The sequence below is a fragment of the Muntiacus reevesi genome, chromosome 2, assembly GCF_963930625.1.
Source record: "Muntiacus reevesi chromosome 2, mMunRee1.1, whole genome shotgun sequence".
Taxonomy (NCBI): Eukaryota; Metazoa; Chordata; class Mammalia; order Artiodactyla; family Cervidae; genus Muntiacus; species Muntiacus reevesi.
The window spans coordinates 95,604,347-95,625,647 of record NC_089250.1 but is presented as its reverse complement, the minus strand read 5'-3'; the positions used below and the strand labels follow the sequence as shown (position 1 = coordinate 95,625,647).

At 40.0% G+C, this 21,301-nt stretch overlaps 1 protein-coding gene across 1 annotated transcript in view; it reads left to right on the top strand.

Annotated features, from left to right (window-relative positions):
• The window catches only part of ANK3 (ankyrin 3), a 366,098-nt gene that overhangs the window by 228,194 nt on the left and 116,603 nt on the right, over window positions 1-21,301 (top strand). The window lies entirely within an intron of this gene.

The window sequence follows — 21,301 nt, the reverse complement described above, 5'->3', positions numbered from 1 at the left end:
TTCATTTTATCCTGTGATTATTAATTAATGTATCATTTAAACAATATGTATTTGATATCACTGTCTTCTTTTGGTCTCTTTGAGTGCCCTCCCCTTGAACCCATTTTCCTGCTTGAAAATACAAGTGTCACTACTTATCAGGATTACTTTCTTTCTATTTGCTGCTATTAAGTAAAAAAGTGATATTTTGATTGCTTACATTTGAAAATCTAGAAAAGAAAATCTGCTTATATCTAAAATTTTTTTTTATAAGTAAGTGAAGGTTTATGAGGAAGGGCTTAAATGCCCATTCTGGGATGTACTCTAAGCTTTGCAGTGAAAGCTATTTTTGATCTTGAACTCATAATGAAAAGCCAACCTGAAAAAACTTGCTTTCAAAATATAAATTTTCAATCTTAATTTCATGAAAGAGACAAAATATAGATGATTATACCTATTCTTCATGTGCTTAAAAGAACCTTTTAGTTTCCTGCCTCACTTAAAAATTAGTGCATTTAAGCAGGTCATGGTATGTAGATATATTAATGAAATTATATCTTTATTGTTCATTGAAAAACTGACATGTTTACAGTGAATAAATATAAAGATGGCAGATGTTGGCATTTTACTGAAATGTTTACTTAGAGTGGAATATATATTTATGTTTCTTTCCTGCATCATTTGACTCTCCCAAACAATGTTCTGTCTTTTTGCTTCTCCATTTGCCATCTCTCATGTTGTTTTTTTCTTTTGGATCAGTCTTAGCGCAGCTACTCTTTCTTTGCCTCTAGGTCACCTTTATTGCAATTATTGGTTCCTTCTTTGGCTTGTCCAGTTTTCAGTGGAAACCTAAGTAGTGGGAAAGCCTACCTGATCCAAAGTCACTTTAGCTTTTTCGGTGACCAGGGGCTTCCTCCTGTAAGTGCATTGTGACCAGAACTGCCCTCTTAGGAATGCTTATGTCTTGATGGTTTAGGGACTTGGTAATTTAGGGACTTGAAAGTACCTGTCTCATTGTTTGTGAATGTAGTTTTGATAAATGTTAAAGGCATATACTCATCATTTTTCTTTCTTTTTCTGTAAACCATCAACTATATATTTATTTCTGTTAATCCCCCAATGGATAATATTTGTATCATCTTTAGGATGCAATGAGTAATATGCCTTACTGTCATATTATATTTCAGTGCTTTCTTTTGCAGCATTGTCAGAGTAATTTCTCATGTGCAGAAGCAAAAAGAAAAATGATGGTCTCACAGAGATGCATACACACAGAAAATGTGATGTAAAATGTACATTTTCAAATAAAATTGTTATGAAATATAATATGACAATCAAAGACCTAAAAATGTGCTAATTTCTAACAGAATATCCCCAAAGAGCTGCACTGATGAGAGGCCAAGTTTGAATGGACATTATAACAACCTTATACATGTGGAAAACCTTAATTTCCAAAAAGAAGAAATTTTGCATCTCTTAAAGATAATTCACTTAGCTGTTTAACTAGAAATGAAAATTATTTCTTTTAGATTTATATCAGCTTGGGAACTTGAAATGAACAAGCAAATTTTCATTCTCATTTTATCTATCTTTTAGCCCTTGTATGTGTCCAGGGGCTCCTGGAAGCAAATGGCTCTTGATTTCATAATGTGTAGAATTTAATGTTGAAATGGGGTTGGTTAAAGGTCATTCAATCTGAACAACCATCACTTAGTGCTGGAATAACCTCTGTTAGGAGATCCTTTGCCCAGATGCCTCCATGTGAGTTCCCCAATTCTCGGTCTGCCTATTCCTATGAACAACTCTGGCTTTAAAAATTCTTCATTTTTATGGAGCACTTTGTCACTGATTCAGGCTTTAACTCAGTAACTCAGGCTCTGATCAATTTGGCACTATTTAGAACAAAAGCTGCCTCATTCACATAATAATCCTTCTGATATTTAAAAACACTTTTCATGTTTCTTGTCAGTGTTTTTTCCTTCAGTCATATTATGGACACTTCCTCCCCCTGTTCCCTTACCATCATGGTCAGTCTCCTATGTCCATTTCAGCGTGTCTGTATCCATCTCCACTGAGGTGGCCAGAACTGAGCACCATATTCAAGGTATAGTCTGATCAAAGCAGAGTCAATCAGGGCTCTTGTGTTGTCCATAGAAGATACTAAAAATCTATAATTGAAGATAAAAATACTGTTGAGATTATAATATATATTTAATTGAGTCCTATTAATATTACTGTCAGGTAATGTCCCTAAATTTTGCCTTCATGAGGTCCAGTAAACCACATTAGCCCTTTATCACATACTTGTATCATTCTCTGCTGCATGCGCTAGCATTTCTATTTTACTCCAAATCCTACAACAAATCATTTTGAAAGTTTAATTTGAAAAGGAACCCTACAACTGCAAAGATAGTATTTACATCTGACTCATTTCTCTAGTAGATTTGCCAGAGCTTCGCCACTGTGATCTGATTTGGTGCTGCTGGTTTCATTAAGCCCTTCTGAATGGAAACAAATGTTTAATTCCATGAAACCACAGCATATTGTGAATCTATGTGAGAATTAGTAAGATCTTCAGGTATCCCAGGTGCTAAGAATATCAACAGCTTTTAAAAGCAAATAAAAATAATAAGCAAATTATGCTGTCAGTTTTTCTCAAGAAGAATGAGTTTGTAACATGGGAAAATATAATCTGAATTATAAAAATCAAGTGAACATTGAGGGAGTAGTGCCAAAAGTAGTCTCTTTTTCTCTACCTTTCTTTTTAATTTTTGCTTTCTCTTTGTCCTCTTGCCTTGGTCCATAGTGAGAAATTAGTCTAAGTTAAAAAAAAAAAAAAGCAATGTTGATTAATTTCTCAAAAAAATTTTTCAGAAAAACAAGGCTAAATGTTATCAGTGAATGGCCTAAGGAAACAATGGAGCCAAGTTATAGAGCTAAACAAAGGCTGACGTGTCAGCACAGCAGAGATAAAGCCATGTGTTTAAGGCAGGTGATGAGTTCACATGTCGTATGGGTAAGGGGCAAGCAGACCTACTTGGAGGGCCAGACTGATTCACAGACATCTTAATGCTCTACTTTTTTCTTTCCCAGAAAATATGTTACATGCATATAAAATTAATATACATGCAAAATTAATGTTGATTCCAGTACCACTTAAGAGTTTTAAGTTTTGCAATTCAGTTTGTCATTAAAAAGAAAGAAAAAACTAAATTGGGGGAAGGAAGAAAGAGAAAGGAAAGAAGGAAAGGAAAGGAGGGAGAGGAATAAAAGAAGAAAATTGAGATTAAGATTCAAGTTGTCTTCTAGTTTGAGTCCTGCTCCCAAGAGTCACCATTGGCTTTGATTCAACAGTGATTTTACATTGCAAATTCCTAGAAAATGTATTTTGTCAATTTTTAAGAATGTATAATCATGTTATTTTAGCTTGCAAAATTCTAGTGGGTTGGGTTATAGCAATAAATCTAAAGAACTGCAGATGGGACATAATGAGACCTGGAATGAAGTCATGGAAAGTAAAACCCCAAAAGGCAGCTCTGTGAAAATAGGACTCCACTGAACAGGTTTCTGAGACAACTGGGTGAGACAACTCTTGCTGGGAAGAATTATTTAATTCCCGGTTAGTTACAATTCAGATAAGACTGCAGAAGCTCTTCAGGATCAAATGTAGACCCTAAGATATTAAAAGAAAATGCTAAGAATCTAAGTACACTTAGAAATAATTGTCAGATAGGAATACTATAGCCTACCAGGTTTTTGTGACGTTTCCTATTAAAGGAAATCCAAAAATCTGGAAACTGGATTCCAGATCCCTCGAGGAGCAAAGAAGAGGTTCATGAAGCAGAATAAATCTGTCTGACCCAGGAAAAAAGTTTTATGTACTAAAACTGCTATCAAGTGGTCCTTTGGAATTGAAGCAGTAGATATCTAAAGGCTTGAGATCAGGCTTGAGCCTCTCAGAATGTAAACTCATAAAAATCTGTGTGTGTGTGTGTGTATTTTTTTTTTTCTTTTAAATGAGATTCTTTCTTTGTGTGGTGGGTCAAAATCTTTGGATACGTTATTCATAAAAACATTTTTAAAAGTCTAAAAAAATAAAAATAATTGTCAGATAGGTGTAGCTTTGAGATATAATAAAGCACTGATGTTTCATCTGATAATATGAGAGAGTCGTAACCGGCTCACTTTTGCATCAAAATCAGTGCCTAATGGAAACAAACCACAAATTTTAAAGAACTAAAATGGCAGATCAGTATCCTATAGCCCAAGCTCTTCATTATACTGATGAGAAGTAAAGCCCAAATAAATGTTGTGTGACTTGCCCAACCAGGTTAGTGGCAGAGTGGGACAAGAAGACACATCTGCCAGTCTGTGGCATTAGGTCATCTCTTTCACAACTATGGTAACATGAGCTGTGTTCTTACATTAGAACCCAAGATTGAACTTTTTTTTGAGCTTCAAAAAAAAAAAGTGTGCTTAGGAAAAGGAACAAATTGAAACTTGTCACAAAGTAATAATCATTCTTTTTTAAAGACCCAATGAAACTACAAGAGATGGTCCTCTGATCACCTTGGCAAAAGACCAAGATTCACATTCACGTAGAAGAGCTATAAACATAATGTAGAATGGATTTTAAGAACTCAAAGCAAGTAATTTTAGCAAATATATCCAAGTATTCTTAATCAGGGGAGAAAAAGTAGAATTTCATTTGGCACAATCTGAAATTCAAAAAAGTTGAAGAAATTATTTTGGGAAACACAAAGCCAGATATTGGGGGAGATGCCCTATAGCACTTCTTCTCACCAAGTGCTTTGGACTATCCTGATCTCCTAGTCATCCTAATAAATACATCAGACTATCATGTTTTTAGCTTTACAGATCTGGAAGGAAGCCTTGAAGATTAGTTTGCCTCCAGGTGGCCCAAGGGAGTCCTGGTTGCTATGCAGAGACTGCCCTTCACTTGAAATCTTACCATTTTATAAATACCTGTAAAATCATAAAATCTAACTTCTTGCCTGATGTTTCTCTGCTTACAAATGACCTTTCAAACAGATACTACATAATTGCATGCTACTCTGGCATGGCAACCCACTCCAGTATTCTTGCCTAGAGAATCCCATGGACTGAGGAGCCTGGCAGGCTATGGTCAATAGAATTCAAAGAGTCAGACACACCTAAAGTGACTTAACATGCACACTCAGCAATAAAGTCAAAATGAAATACCAGATGCAGAGACCTAATCTTAGTCTCTGTTGTCTCCCTAGAGCCTAGTACAGGGCCTGGAACAAAACAGCTCTTCAGTATGTGTTTGCACAGCTGCAACCAAACAGAGGAGACTCAAGGAAAGGAGAGTTGTATACAGGTTTCTGAGAACAGACAAGATGAAGACAATGTGCCTCCCGTGCTCCCTGTTCCGGCCATTGTACCCCTCCTCACTGAGACAGCCCTAGGCGACACAGTGAATCACTAAACACCTTTATAATGACTCTCCTAAGAGGCACCTACAGCTCAAAGAATAGTTCATGAATTTAAAAGAATTTCCAGCTAAACGAAAAAGACTTGTGGGCTGAGATAGAAGTCTTGATTTTCAGAGTCCGTTCTGTCTTTGTTAGCCTGTCTTTGGAATTGGAATGGTTTAGTGATCTTCAGCCACACTGCCCACTTACCCAGCCATGTACTTGCCGTGTCTATTCAGAATCTCACAGATGTCTCAGCCTGCCCTAAACATACCCTGCAAACAGTGTTTCTTCCCACCCTTTTCCAGGTCAGTAAACAGCTCCATCACCCAAGCCACAACCTGTGGTTCTGTGCAATCTCCCTTTCTTATACTTACATCCAGTCCATCAGTGAATCTATCCATTCTGCTTCCAGCATACACCCCACATCCCTCCACTTCCCACCACCACCACTCTAATCTACCCGCTGACATGCCGCCCATGGAATATTGCAGAAGCCTTGCAAGTCTCCACTTCTGCGCTTTCCCCACAGGCTCAGTTTTCTACACAGCATTCTCAACCATCTTTTAAAATGTAAATTGGATCGTGTTGTTCCATTCCCCAGCTTCAAACCCTCCAAAGTTCATCTGTTGTTCAGTCGCTAAGTTGTGTGCAACTCTTTGTGACCCCATGGCTTCCCTGTCCTTCACTGTCTCCTGGAGTTTGCTCACACTCATGTCCATTGAGTCAGTGATGCCATCCAACTGTCTCATCCTTGTCACCCGCTTCTCCTCCTGCCCTCAACCTTTCCCAACATCAGGGTCTTTTCAAATGAGTCAGCTATTCTCATCAGGTGGCCAAAGTGTTGGAGCTTCAACATCAGTCCTAACCAATGAATATTCAGGGTTGATTTCCTTTAGGATTGACTGGTTTGATCTCCTTACAGTCCAAGGGACTCTCAAGAGACTCTCTGAAGCTCATAGCTAGGTTTTAAAGATTCATTCATATTGTTGTATATAACTGTAGTTCATTTGTTTTCATTTCTATATATTATTCCATATGCCTGGATCATAATTCGGTTATCCGTTCTCCTGTGGATGGAAGCATGGGTTGTTTCCAGGGTGGGGCTGTTGCAAACAAAGCTGCTATAAACCTTATATATGTTTCCTGGTACACATACATATATGTACATTTCTGTAGGGTATAACCCTAGGATTTTAGTTGCTAAGCTGTAGCTTATGCAAAGACAATAGAATTCATCATAACCAGGTAGCACTAAACTAGGATTATAAAATTAGATAGTGAGGCTATTTTAAAAAAAACACAGGAAAATAATGTAAAGAAAGCTATTATAACACCAGAAGGAGGCAGGAGGAGGCTGTGATGGGATAAGAATGTGGGTGGCGGCTTCTGGGGTGCTGATGTTCTATTTCTTAACCTCTGTGGTATTTATTTTATAACAGTCTGTTAAAATGTATGTTGCATGTCATGTATTCATTTGCACAGTTGCTGTATTTCAAAATAAAAGTAGCCGCCTCTTCTAAATAATACACAAATACCCCCAAACTAGTACAAATACAAAAGTAAATTAAAAACTTCCCAAGGCTTTATAATGTACTTAGAGTAAAACTCACAGCCTTTCCGTGGTCAGTGAATTCTGTGTAATATGGCCCCTGGTTCCTCTTTTGAATTCTTTCAATCACACTTTTTGATTTCTTCCTAATACTCATCTCAGTATGTTAGTCATCAGTTTCAGAAAAGCAAACTTTTTCTGGCAAGGGCCAACAGTTAATATTTTCAATTTTTCAGGCCACATGGTCTGTGTCCTAACTATTCAACTCTGCTATTGTAGCCCCAATAGCTAACAGAACAAATGAGCAGGGATGTGGGCAATAAAACTTGATTTACAAAAACAGGCAGGGGACTGGAATTTGCCCAGACTGTCATTTGCCAAGTTGGGATTAATTTTATGTTCTTTCAAAGTAGGCTGTTAGTGCCATGGAAGCAGACCTGTCTTTATCACCATCAGAGCACTTAAGACACATACATAGGAGTCCTCACTCAGGAGGAGTGCTGCCACACATTTAAGTGCGTCTCTTTCCTTCCCCAACCCCACCCCGTCCCCACATAGGATTCGAAATAAAAGAATACTCTCAACGAAACACACAAGGTACTTACCATTTATCGAGCCCTTTCTATGTTCTAGGCATTAAGCACCATTCATTTCATGTACTATGTTGTTTAAGCCTCATAGTAACCCTCTAATTTAGAGCCATTGGTATCCCCATTTTATAGCTGTGAAAATAAGTTCCAGCAAGTTGAAAGACCTTGGTCAAAGTCACACAAATCGGTTCAGGGGCTTATAGTGGAATCCCAGTCTCTAACCGCTAACATCCAGGTAATATAGATAAGAGTCCTAAAACAATTGGATTATTGTAAGTTGTAAATGAGATAATGTATAAAGGTTAGCACGGAGAGATAAGAAAGCCTCCCTCAGCGATCAATGCAGAGAAACAGAGAAAAACAACAGAATGGGAAAGACTAGAGATCTCTTCAAGAAAATTAGAGATACCAAGGGAACATTTCATGCAAAGATGGGCACAATAAAGGACAGAAATAGTATGGACGTAACAGAAGCAGAAGATATTAAGAAGAGGTGGCAAGAATACACAGAAGAACTATACAAAAAAGGTCTTCATGACCCAGATTACCATGATGGTGTGATCACTCACCTCGATCCACACATCCTGGAATGAGAAGTCAAGTGGGCCTTAGGAAGCATCACTATGAGCACACCTAGTGGAGGTGATGGAATTCCAGTTGAGCTATTTCAAATCCTAAAAGATGATGCTGTGAATGTGCTCCACTCAATATGCCAGCAAATTTGGAAAACTCAGCAGTGGCCACAGGACTGGAAAATGTCCGTTTTTATTCCAATCCCTAAGAAAGGCAATGCCAAGGAATGCTCAAACTACTGCACAATTGCACTCATCTCACAGGCTAGCGAAGTAATGCTCAAAATTCTCCAAGCCAGGCTTCAACAGTACGTGAACTGTGAACTTCTAGATGTTCAAGCTGGCTCTAGAAAAGGCAGAAGAACCAGAGATCAAATTACCAACATCCATTGGATCATCAAAAAAGCAAGAGAGTTCCAGAAAAACATCTACTTCTGCTTTATTGACTATACCAAAGCCTTTGACTGTATGGACCACAACAAACTGTGGAAAATTCTGAAAGAGATGGGAATACCAGACCACCTGACCTGCCTCTTGAGAAATCTATATGCAGGTTAAGAAGCAACAGTTAGAATTGGACATGGAACAGACTGATTCCAATTGGGAAAGGGGTACGTCAAGGCTGTATATTGTCACCCTGCTTATTTAACTCATGTGCAGAGTACATCATGAGAAATGCTGGGCTGGATGAAGCACAAGCTGGAATCAAGATTGCCAGGAGAAGTATCAATAACATCAGATATGCAGATGACACCACCCTATGGCAGAAAGCGCAGAAGAGCTAAAGAGCCTCTTGATGAAAGTGAAAGAGGAGAATGAAAAAGTTGGCTTAAAACTCAACATTCAGAAAACTAAGATCACGGCATTTGGTCCCATCACTTCATGGCAAATAGGTGGAAAAACAGTGGAAACAGTGTCAGACTTTATTTTTTGGTGCTCCAAAATCACTGCAGATGATGACTTCAGCCATGAAATTAAATGACGCTTGCTCCTTGGAAGAAAAGTTATGACCAACCTAGACAGCATATTAAAAAGCAGAGATATTACTTTGCCAACAAGGTCCATCTAGTCAAAGCTATGGTTTTTCCCATAGTCATGTATGGATGTGAGAGTTGAACTATAAAGAAAGCTGAGCGCCAAAGAATTGATGCTTTTGAACTGTGGTGTTGGAGAAGACTCTTGAGAGTCCCTTGGACAGCAAGGAGAGCCAACCAGTCCATCCTAAAGGAAATCAGTCCTGAATATTCGTTGGAAAGACTAATGCTGAAGCTGAAACTCCAGTACTTTGGCCACATGATGCGAAGAACTGACATTTGTAAAAACCCTGATGCTGGGAAAGATTGAAGGCGGGAGAAGGGGAAGATAGAAGATGAGATGGTTGGATGGCATCACCGACTCAATGGACATGAGTTTGAGTAAGCCCCAGGAATTGATGATGGACAGGGAGGCCTGGCATGCTGCAGTCCATGGTGTCGCAAAGAGTCAGACAAGACTGAACTGAACTGATAAAGGTTAACCCAGACATCTCCGTGAATGTTAGCTACAAGGCACTTTATCTTACTTAATCTTCTCAGAGTAGTTGAGAGCAGTTTTGGAACTATTCTCATTCCTAGTTTACATTAAGTCCTAATTCAAAGCCCTAATCTAAAGTTTTATTAACCCTCACTTGCATTAAGGAATCCGAGCCTAAAGGGGTTCAAGATACTTGTTCAGGTTCACATCGCCAATGAAACTGTAATTTGAATTTAGGTTTTTTTCACTTTCAGTGAGATGCTGTAAGAGAACATATGAAAGTAACAAGAAAATTCAAAAGAAGGGGAGATGACTGGAGGCCTCAAGAAGGATGCATTTCATGGAACAGACAGAATGTGAACAAGCAGAAGTTTGGGGGTTGAGGAGAAGGGAGGGGACTGGAAAGAAGTGTTCGAAGTTCAGGGTCAAAGCATCAGAGACCGGAAGAGCTCACAGAAGACTTCAACATGAGGCAGGGGAGCTGGGACTGACCTGGCTGAGGATCCCAGGGCAGGGTGCAGGGAGGAATGGAAGACCCTGGGCACACTGATGTTGGCGAGGAAGAGGAACGCCAGAGGGAGTGGTGAACAACAGAGGGAGAAAACCAGAAGAGTGAGCTCCAGTGGGTGCCGTCCACGGGAGAAACTTCCCTGGGACGGTCCAGTTAGAGGACGCAGGCCATCTGCGAATCCCTGATGACCACAGCCGCTGCCGTGTTCATAGCATCATGGATACAGACCCAACATAAGTAGTTCTCATATAGTTATTTTTTTTCCCTAGAAGCTATGACAGATGAGCAGCTGGAGCAGTCTGTGGCATGAATAGGAATAGGGGTCAGTTAAGAGCTGACAGGGAATTAGCATGTTTATTGATTAACTACAATAGGTGGTTTTTTCATTCACTCAAAACAAGTTGTAATTTTGAATGTGATTCCTTTCCACTCCCACTTCTTTTAGTCTCTGCTTATCTACCCAGAAAGTCTGAGTTTCTTCATGGGGAAGTGGGTCCTCATGTGACCACCCTTGCCCCACTCCCCCAAATTGAACTCTTACTACAGAGAGAACCAGAAGTGGAGGGTGACATTGGGGAAAATCAGTACGGAGAATGCTTGGCCAGGGAAAGGCCGGGTGGTGGCAGAGGGCCGGAAACACGAGGGCTTGGAGAACGGGAAGACGTTACACAGGGCAACAGGTGGTCCAAGCACCTGGGCCAGGAGCACAGTGAGGATGAGAACTGACCACAGGCTGTCTTTACCTTGTATGGATACACCTTTTAGGTAGAGGTAGGAGATAGAACACAGATCAATAACTGGTGTTTGCTGCTCTGCCCAGTGAAAAGCAGTTTATGTGTAAGAAAAGGAGAGACCAGATCCAAGCCCACAAACTAATCACGATGCTTGTACTGCTTTATACCTAAGGGTAGTGAGCATCTTCTGGTGCTTTGCACACACAGTCCTTATACATACATAAGGAAGAGCCAAGATCAATGAGATCTGGATGTGGGGCTGAGTCTAAACGAATTGCTAAGAAAGAATGAACAGAAGGGACTTACTGGCATGACACAGCCACCTTGAATTTAGCAATGTAATTTCTCCGTAAGTAAGAACCATTTTAGTGTCTGATTTCACAGGATTACTTTGTGGCTAGTCATTGTCTGGTCTTATTTAAAAGTGGCATAGATTTTAGCTAATAAGGTCAGTGTAAGTAACCCTGTGCTCCTCTCTACCTGCATTCTGTCTCTATCCTTTAGTGTCCGTTTGACCCGTCATTGTAACATCTAATCTTCCTCAGGTAACTGACAGTAATTTCTGCACTAGGGTAAACGAGTATTGATAAAAATAGGAAAAAATTATAGTGTCTGCCCCAGAATTGTCTTTTTCTAGCTCTTCACAGGAAAGACACAGAATTCTTTTTCCTTTCTGGGATGGGTTTGTTTATGAACCCAACCAAGATCACAGGGGATGTTTTTCATTGCTCCATCTGGAAAGCTTCCAATACTGAGTCATGTGTCCTTACTTTGGAAACTGTATCTCACTTGGATTAAGAAATAGTAAACCACAATACAGTTTTTAGAAAGAGGTACATCTAGCCACAAAGAACAAAATAATGTGTAAGAGCAGAGAGCAGAGAGTCACTGACTCTGCTCTCAAAAATGTCAGACTGAATAGAAAGTCATTTGTTTTGTGCCTTCACGGCGACCTGTTCTTGTCATTGCTTAAGAGATGTGCAAACTTTGCCATTAAGCCCGGTTCCTTTACGGCCACCTATGAAGTCAGGGTCTTACCAGCACCTGGAGTTAGGGAAAGAAAGAAAAAGAGAGCAGGTGGCCCTCCCATGAGAGGTACACTAATCCTTTAAAATGACGCACACTTCTTAAGATGACCTATGTCACCCTTGCTCATCTAAGAGTGTCTCAATTTACCCCATTGCTCACACACCTTTTGAGAAGGAAATGCGCAGGAATCCTTGCTTAATACACACTCTTCCTCCAAACTGCAAAATGAAAGATGAGATGCACACTGATCTGGAATCTAAGTAACTTTCCACTTATTAATTGTGTGAGTCTCAGAATTAGACTTTTAGAACTAGAATTTGAAGGGACTAGCTACCTACTCCAGTGTTCTGGCCTGGAGAATTCCATGAACTGAATAGTTCGTGGGGTCACAAACAGTCAGACACGACTGAGTGACTTTCATTTCACTTTGAGTGGGTCAGTTCAGTTCAGTCGCTCAGTTGTATCCAACTCTTTGCGACCAAACAGACTGCAGCACGCCAGGCCTCCCTGTCCATCACCAACTCCTGGAGTTCACTCAAACTCATGTCCATCCAGTTGGTGATGCTATCTAACCATCTCATCCTCTGTCTTCCCCTTCTTCAATCTTTCCCAGCATCAGGGTCTTTTCAAATGAGTCAGCTCTATGCATCAGGTGGCCCAACTATTGGAGTTTCAGTTTCAACATAGTCTTTGCAATGAATATTCAGGACTGATTTCCTTTAGGATGGACTGATTGGATCTCCTTGCTGTCCAAGGGACTCTCAAGAGTCTTCTCCAACACCACAGTTCAAAAGCATCAATTCTTGGGCACTCAGCTTTCTTTATAGTCCAACTCTCACATCCATACATGACTATGGGAAAAACCATAGCCTTGAATATGGATGGACCATTGTTGGCAAAGGAATGTCTCTGCTTTTTAATATGCTGTCTAGGTTGTTCATAACTTTTCTCCCATGGAGTAAGTGTCTTTTAATTCCATGGCTGGAATCACTATCTGCAGTGATTTTGGAGCCCAAGAAAATAAAGTCTGACACTGTTTCCACTGTTTCCCCATCTATTTCCATGAAGTGATGGGACCATATACCATGATCTTAGTTTTCTGAATGTTGAGCTTTAAGCCAACTTTTTCATTCTCCTCTTTCACTTTCATCAAGAGGCTCTTAAGTTCTTTTTCACTTTCTAACATAAGGGTGGTGTCATTTGCATATGTGAGGTTATTGATTTTTCTCCCGGCAATCTTGATTCCAGCTTGTGTTTCATCCAGCCCAGCATTTCTCATGGTGCAGTCTGCACATGAGTTAAATAAGCAGGGTGACAATATACAGCCTTGACTTACTCCTTTTCCTATTTGGAACCAGTCTGTTGTTCCATGTCCAGTTCTAACTGTTGCTTCTTAAACTGCATACAGATTTCTCAAGAGGCAGGTCAGGTGGTCTGTTACTCCCCTCTCTTTCAGAATTTTCCACAGTTTGTTGTGGTCCACACAGTCAAAGGCTTTGGTATAGTCAATAAAACAGAAGTAGATGTTTTTTTGGAACTCTCTTGCTTTTTCAATGACCCAGTGGATGTTGGCAATTTGATTTCTGGTTCCTCTGCCTTTTCTAAATCCAGCTTGAACATCTGGAAGTTCACGATTCATGTACTGTTGAAGCGTGATTTGGAGAATTTTGAGCATTACTTCGCTAGCATGTGAGATGAGTGCTATTGTGCAGTAATTTGAGCATTCTTTGGCATTGGCTTTCTTAGGGATTGGAATAAAAACTGACCTTTTCCCGTCCTGTGGCCACTGCTGAGTTTTCCAAATTTGCTGGCATATTGAGTGGAGCACATTCACAGCATCATCTTTTAGGATTTGAAATAGCTCAACTGGAATTCCATCACCTCCACTAGCTTTGCTCATAGTGGTGCTTCCTAAGGCCCACTTGACTTCACATTCCAGGATGTCTGGCTCTAGGTGAGTGACCACACCATCGTGATTATCTGGGTCATGAAGATCTTTTTTGTACAGTTCTTCTGTGTATTCTTGCCACCTTTTCTTAATATCCTCTGCTCTGTTAGGTCCATATCGTTTCTGTCCTTTATTGAGCCCATTTTTGCATGAAATGTTCCTTGGTATCTCTAATTTTCTTGAAGAGATCTCTAGTCTTTCCCATTCTGTTGTTTTCCTCTATTTCTTTGCATTGATCGATGAGGGAGGCTTTCTTATCTCTCCTTGCTGTTCTTTGGAACTCTGCATTTAGATCGGTATATCTTTCCTTTTCTCCTTTGCTTTTTGCTTCTCTTCTTTTCACAGCTATTTGTAAGGCCTCCTCAGACAGCTATTTTGCCTTTTTGCATTTCTTTTTCTTGGGGATGGTCTTGATCCCTGTCCCTTCTACAGTGTTCCGAACCTCCGTCCATAGTTCATCAGGCACTCAAATCTATCAGATCTAGTCCCTTAAATCTATTTCTCACTTCCTCTGTATAATCATTAGGGATTTGATTTAGGTCATACTTGAATGGTCTTGTGGTTCCCTACTTTCTTCAATCTAAGTCTGAATTTGGCAATAAGGAGTTCATGATCTGAGCCACAGTCAGCTCCTGGTCTTGTTTTTGCTGACTGTATAGAGCTTCATCTTTGGCTGCAAAGAATATAATCAATCTGATTTCGGTGTTGACCATCTGGTGATATCCATGTGTAGTGCCTTCTCTTGTGTTGTTGGAAGAGGGTGTTTGCTATGACCAGTGCATTCTCTTGGCAGAACTCTGTTAGCCTTTGCCATGCTTCATTCTGTACTGCAAGGCCAAATTTGCCTGTTACTCCAGGTGTTTCTTGACTTCCTACTTTGCCTTCCAGTCTCCTATAATGAAAAGGACGTCTTTGGGGGCATTAGTTCTAAAAGGTCTTGTAGTTCTTCATAGAACCATTCAACTTCAGCTTCTTTAGCATTACTGGTCAGGGCATACACTAGGATTACCGTGATATGGAGTGGTTTGTCTTGGAAAAGAAGAGATCATTCTCTCATTTTTGAGATTGCATCCAAGTACTGCATTTTGGACTCTTGTTGACTATCATGGCTATTTCTTCTAAGGGATTCTTTCCCACAGTAGTAGATATGATGGTCATCTGAGTTAAATTCACCCATTCCAGTCCATTTTAATTCGCTGATTCCTAAAATGTCGACATTCACTCTTGTCATCTCCTGTTTGACCACTTCCAATTTCCCTTGATTCATGGACCTAACATTCCAGGTTCCTATGCAATATTTCTCTTTGCAGCATCAAACCTTGCTTCCATCACCAGTCACATCCAACAACTGGGAGTTGTTTTTACTTTGACTCTGTCTTTATTCTCTCTGGAGTTATTTCTCCACTGCTCTCCAGTAGCAAATTGGGCACCTACCAGCCTGGGGAGTTCATCTTTTAGTGCCTATCTTTTTGCCTTTTCATACAGTTCTTGGGGATCTCAAGGCAAGAATACTGAAATGGTTTGCCATTCCCTTCTCCAGTGGACCACATTTTGTCAGAACTCTTCACTGTGATCCGTCCATCTTGAGTGACCCTACACGGCATGGCTCATAGCTTCATTGAGTTAGACAAGGCTGTGGTCCATGTGATTAAATTGGTTAGTTTTCTGTGATTGTGGTTTTCATTCTATCTGCCCTTTGATGGAGAAGGATAGAGGCTTATGGGAGCTTCCTGGATCAGTGTCCTCATACTACCATATTCCTCTTCCTTCATACTCCTGCTTCTCTGCTTTTTGAGAATGCAAATATTGGGAGGTTGAGGGAAAACCGTGATCAAACAGGGTCATTTGGATCCTTCATGATGAAAATGTACTGTCTAAACATTTAGACAGGGGGAGGTAGATATCCTATTATAAGGTTTTGAATGGATGGAAAAGATTTTCTCTTTAAAATTACCTGGGTATTTATGTCCCTTATTTGAACCTTCAAAAGCATAAAATAGGCTGTGTCTTATCTCTTTATTTGTCTCTGAAGGGGTTAATAATACTGTGGAGTTTCTGGAGAGATGAAAAGAAGTAACATATCCATAAAACATTTAAAGCAGTGATCAGCATAAAATAGGTGCTCGGTAAATGGCAGTCCCTTTTTTTTTTCACCAGATGGATAGGACTGTCTGTATTCTTCCTGCTATAGGATTAGAATTAGGCCAGGACAATACTAGAGGAAGAGGGAGAGCTTGCAGCATTTAGGTCTTCAGTTTAAAACAGCAACAACAAAACAATGTGGGTTGACATTGCATTGTCACCCACTGATGAGTTTATGTTGCTTGTCACTTGGACGACAATTGTTAGTCTATAATCAATTTCAAGGACCCTAAAAATCTAACCCAACCAACCCATTTCCTACAGCTCAGTTGCCTGTGACTTTAGTAAAGCCAGCTGCTGTCGGTCTCCAGCATTCTGTCCCACTAGATGTATGCTGTGGCCTGGGATAGCCAACTTCCTGCTTCTACCCTTCTCTTCCTACCTTTACTAACATACCCTCCATGCAGCATCTACCAGATCTACAGTCCAGTGTGCTACCCTCTTCCTTTATGCTTCTGTAATACTTTGTAATGCCTTTCACACACCATCTGTCCTGGTGGTGTGTTGGAGAAGTACCTGAGCTTTGCAACTTGACCTTGTGGGTTTTAATCCAGATTCCACCACTAACTAAATATGTGAGTTTTGAATAGTAACTCTGAATCTGTTTTTTCATCTGTCAGCTGGAAATAATAGTACCTGCTTCATAGGGTTGAGGATTAAGTGAGACATTCAAGCATAGTATGTAGGACATGCAAAGCAGTAAATCGTTGGGACCCAGCAAGAGGAGTACAGGATTTGTATCCTTGTTTGCATCTTGGCCTTATCTCCATTAAAGTAAATTTGCTCAGTCATGTCCGACTCTTTGCAACCCCATGGACTGTAGTTTATCAGGCTCCTCTGTCCATGGGATTTTCAAGGCAAGAGTACTGGAGTGGGTTGCCATTTCCTTCTCCAGGAGATCTTCCCGACCCAGGGATCGAACCTGGGTCTCCAACATTGCAGACAGATGCTTTACCGTCTGAGCCACCAGGAAGCCCAAACTAAATACCTCAAAGGCAGTAGTTGGCTTTACTCCTAACATAGGCCCTTGCCCAGCGTTCCACTGTCTCACCACTCAGAGTGGGGTACAGGTCACCTGGGGGCTTGTTATTCATGCAGAATCTCAGGGCCTATGCTAGACCTATGGAGTCAGTATCTGCATTTTCACAAGTTTCCATGAAATTTGAGAAGCACCACACTTGATAAAATATATCCCTTGAAATTTGAGAAACACTGCACTCAGTCCTTGAATTCAGTTGCTGAAGCTGATATTTTAATTATGCTAGTAATAGCCACTAGGAAAACAGACATTGAATGCTCTATGATCAGTACTGCCATTACATCGCTGGCATTTATTTATTAGAATCCTTTAGACCAGTGGTTCTCAAAGTGTGTTCCCCAGGCCAGCAGCATCAGATTCACTTGGGAACTTGTCAGAAATGCAAGTTTTCAGGTGATTCGAAAGCATCCCCCAGGTTAGAACTACTGCTTTAGAACATTGGGAAGCAACCAGAAGTACCATGCTAATAATATGCATCCCCTTCTTCCTGCCTTGTTGTTTCATTTCTTCTCTTCCATTTCTTTAAAGAGGCAAGCCAGTTAAATATTGTTTCCTTTCTGTGTTTGCTGGATACTTGCTGGTGCACATACATGTCTTAATGTCTACCTGGAAGACTGATATGTCAAAATACCTTTTCCATAGTATGGAATACACAACCTATATGGCTTATCTGCAGTCCCTGTATTTTGTTTTGTTTTGTTAATTTTATTCATGTTTTGAATAGGTAATAGATGTACATGGTATAAAATTCCCGAAGTACAACAGTTTACCATGAAAAGTAAGTCTCACTGCTTCTTTCTCCAGTAATAGAGTTCCTTTCTCCAAGGGCAATCACTGAGCTTTCCTCACACACATTTATTGAGCACCTACTATGTGCCAGGCATTGTTCTGGGCACTGGATACGGAACGAAACAGAGAAAAACCCCTGCCTTCACAGAGCTTATATTTCATTTACCGATTTCTTGTTGTATTTGTTCAGTAGCACAGAATTTGGCAGTAGTTAAAAGCAGGACTCTGGAGTCAAACCAACTGATTTTAAGTCCAATATTCCCCATGTTCTAAGTGATCTCAAGCTATTTATTCTACTACTGTGAACTGGATTTTCTTTATCCTGAAATGGAGATAACAATTCTATAAGGTTGTTGTGAGAATTATGCTTGTAAAGCACCAAACAGTGCCTAGAACAGAGTAAATGCTCAATAAATATAGGTGTTGATTATAATGATGTGATCTCATTCTACTGTTCTATAATGTAAACTAGAAATGGCTAGAGGCTTTATTTTCTAGTAGTATCCATTTCCTCTCTTTGCTATGTGATGATCAAAAAAATCACTTTTTTCACAAGCACAATAAATTTGCCCTCTCAATTCTGATCATTAACAGATTGATGATAAGACTGACTTCTGTGAAGTAATCAGCCTCTTTTTAAAAATCACTAGAGCATAGAGACTGTCTTCCTCCTTATTCTTTTTAATCCAGCTTTTAAAAAAATAATTCCATGTAATTTGGAGATTTTTCTACTATTATTTCATTTAGAGGTATCTTGTACCATTATTTTCAGCTTTTAAATTTTATAAATTACATTCCTTGGGAAGAGTCTGCATTTCACATCAGAGGATTAAACAATTCTAAGCAAAGTTTCTGATAATACAGTTTGATATAGTTACCTTAAGGAACATTTTTTGTGATTCTAGTCCCCAACCAGATAGGAAAACAACTTTAACCCCTGGAAAAGTAGCAAAAATATTCCTCAATGATAGTCTTAAGATGGAAAAGATTAGAAGGAACAAAAAGGGAGAAAGAGAGGAGAAAAGAACTCCTAGGGCATGAAAACATTTCCATATTAAGTCAAATTAACCCTGAATTCTGAAAGGGAATGTGACTGACCGCAGTCCTGATAATCATTTAATATATTCTTTTTTCCCCTTTGTCTGTGATTATATTTTTTATTATTTCCTGGCAGACTAGGTGTATGGATCTTTGAAAGGTTGGCTGTAGTATAGGAAGCCTCTTCTCTTCACCTTGTCATGAAAGGACTAGGAGGAGGTGATACCTGGGGAATGGAAGTGAAATGCCTCTGAGGTAGATTTGGGGTGTTTTGTATTTTTCTTTAAACATTTTCCTGCCTCTGATATTTTATTGTCAAAAATGGATTAACATAAGAACATCAGGGCTCGTAATTTTGAAAGGCATAAAGTCCCTTCTGGGATTCCCAGGTGGCTTAGTGGTAAAGAACCCCCCTGCCAATGCAGGAGACGCCAGAGACATGGGTTGGGAAGAGCCCTTGGAGGAGGAAATGGCAACCCACTCCAGTATTCTTGCCTGGGAAATCCCACGGACAGCGGAACGTGGCAGGCTACAGTTCAAGGGGTCTCAAAGAGTCAGACAGAACTGAGCACACACACAGAAAGTCCCTTCCAAACAGGTGAGGCTTCCTTGGGTGGCACTTACCCATGTGCTCTCCTCAGACTTCGTCTGTACTAATCGCATTCCCCACTGCAGAGCTCACTCTGACTAGGGGTGCATTAGGCAACCGGCGTGCGAGCGCTTTGCCTTCTGCACCTCGTCATTTCTCATTCGCCTCTGTTCCCACTACTTATTACCTCTAAGCTCAGTGGTTTAATTTATTATCATCATCTCTCATGGTTGTGTGAGTTAACAAAGCTCAGCTGAGTTCTTAAGATCCTTCAAGAGTTTGCAGTGAGAGAGCAGCTAAGGTGAGGGTAACTTGGTGGGATGTTCCATGTGGCAGCATCATTCAAGGGTCTGTCACCTCGACTGGGATGGCCGGGACAGCTGAGAACTGACTTGCATCTCTCTCCATAGGGCTACCTTGACTTTCTTTACACCTGTACAAGAGGTGGCCTCTTGGTACTAAATTTCTTGCCTTGGGATTGACTCCTCCCCTTTGGAACAAGCGCTCCAAAGAGATTCAGGCAGAAACTGCAAGGTGTCTCTGAACTCAAAGTTCATAAAAAAAAATGAAAGAAAAAAAGGTTCAGAGTCAGGTAAAATCACTTCCCCTGCATTTTACTGTTCAAAAAGCAAACCAGTTCAAATATAAACAAGTGCAGTATACAAGGCATGGATACCAGAAACTTGGTTCACTGAATGGGGTAGAGAGGGCATCTTTGGACACTAGCTACGACACCCTCTTTGCCAGAAAATAGTCAGACCTACCTTCAACACAATGGTTGTGCCATTGCACCAGATGCTTCTAGGGAACATAAGCCCACACAAGTACTTGGTGGTGGCGGTTTAGTCACTAAGTCATATCCGACTCTTGCAACCCCATGAACTGTAGCCTGCCAGGCTCCTCTCTTCATGGGATTCTCCAGACAAGAAAGCTGGAGTGGATTGCCATTTCCTTCTTCAGGGGATCTTCCCGACCCAGGAATCAAACCCGAGTCTCCTGCATTGCAAGTAGATTCATTACTGACTGAGCTACGAGGGAAGCCCCACACAAGTACTTAGTAAATGAAAGTTTATGGGGTTTGGTAATGTTTATTTTAACTAAATATATCTGATACTATATGAGTGTTGTTTGTTCATAGAATTGCTTTTGTTGGTTTATATGCATTTGTACCTGTTGGTCAGAAGCTGCTACTGATAAAAATATTTTCGGATTATAAAATGGATTAGAGGCAGTTAACCAGACACTCAATACAGTTCATCTCATTCCTTTCTAACCTTTGGTATAGTCGTGTATTGTACTATACAATAATTATGGAATATTTTGTTTATTAAAATGAGAACTGTATTAATATTATTCATCTTCATTCAATCAACAAGTATTTGCTGAGTACCTGTGATGAACCAGGCTCTGTGTCAGGGAGTGAAAAGCTGGAATACTTAGTGCTCTGTTGGGATTTTGCCCTGACTAGTATCAGTCTTAGCATTTTAAATATTAATTATATGAATTCATGCATTCATATGTTTGGGCACTAAAGACAGCAGATGTTACTGAAAAATAGTAACAGTTAGTGCTGACTACACCTTTCCTTGTGCGTTATTTCACTGAATCCCCTCAAGAGGTCTTAGGATAGAGGCAGTGTTGATATCCAAGGTTCAGTAGAGGTTGAAAGTATGACTCAAGAGTCAACAGTATTCCTAAATAAACTGCATTAAAATAAAACCTTTATTTCTAAATTCTGTGCCTTTTAAGAAATTTTTTCACCATTCAAATGGTAAATGCATAACTACTTAATTACTGTTACTTAATATTCATAAGACCACT